Source organism: Octopus bimaculoides, chromosome 17 (assembly GCF_001194135.2).
Source record: "Octopus bimaculoides isolate UCB-OBI-ISO-001 chromosome 17, ASM119413v2, whole genome shotgun sequence".
Classification (NCBI taxonomy): Eukaryota; Metazoa; Mollusca; class Cephalopoda; order Octopoda; family Octopodidae; genus Octopus; species Octopus bimaculoides.
Window position 1 is genome coordinate 21,265,083 of NC_068997.1, and position 1,244 is coordinate 21,266,326.

Sequence of the window (1,244 nt, forward strand, 5' to 3'; positions counted from 1 at the left end):
TATATATATATACATATATGTATGTATGTATGTATGTATGTATGTATGTATGTATGTATGTATGTATGTATGTATGTATGTATATGTGTGTGAGTCAGTGTTTGTCCCCCTACCATCGCTTGACAACCGATGTTACTGTGTTTACATCACTGTAACTTAGCGGTTCAGCAAAATGGACAGATGGTATAAGTACTAAGCTTAGAAAGGATAAGCCCTGAGGTCGATTTCTTCGACTAAAGAGAGTGCTCCAGCATGGCCACAGTCAAATAACTGAAGCAAGTAAAAGAGTATGCAAACGTACATACGTATATATAAGTATGTATGTATGTCTATAGATTTGTAGAGTACTGAATATTATTGGAATGATATACACATATATCATTGTGGTCGTTTATGTATACACTTTTAGTCAGTGTGTATGAAGCCAGCCGCTTGTGTTTAATCAATTTAGATGTCGTTGTTATCTCCCTTGGCCGTCTCAACAAAATTTGTCATTAACGCGAATAATTTTCCTCATTGAAAGTTAAAAGTTCAATTAAATTATGATTTCACTCATTACTGTGTATCTCTGCTGTTTAATCAAGTTATATTTCCCATTTATCTTCCATACAGTCTCTACAAAAATTTGTCATTGACACCAATGATTTTTTTCTCCTCAATATAACTTCAAATGAAGTTGAACTTGTGTTGAATAGCCTCACTAATTACAGTATGTTTCTGGCACCTAGCTATAAGTTTTTCATGCAGATGGCAAACCTTGGCCAAGTTTCTACAGCATATGTAGACGCGCGTGTCTGTCACAATTTAAGTTTATGCCCTGTGGAATACGGTTTCAATTTATTAAAATAGGACATTAATGGCAAAACAGTTCCTGCGAGTCTGCTGGAACAATTACCGTAACACAATTTACAACACAACTTGCACACAGAAACAATAGTAAGAAATCCCCTCCTCACTTCCTTTTTCTCTTTCTGTCCCTCCTTCTCTTTCCCTCTCTCTCTCTCTCTTTCTCTCTCTCTTTCTCTCTCTCTCTCTCTCTCTCTCTCTGATTCTCTACCTCTCTCTTTTTTTCTGCCTCCCATTCCTTTCTCGCTTTCTCGCAAAATAAAAGTGTGTATGTATGTGTGTATGTATGTATGTGTGTGTGTGTGTACATATGTTTGATTATGTGCGTTTGTGTGTGCGTGCATACGCATACGTATATGCATACAGGACGCACACACGCACACACACACACACATGTA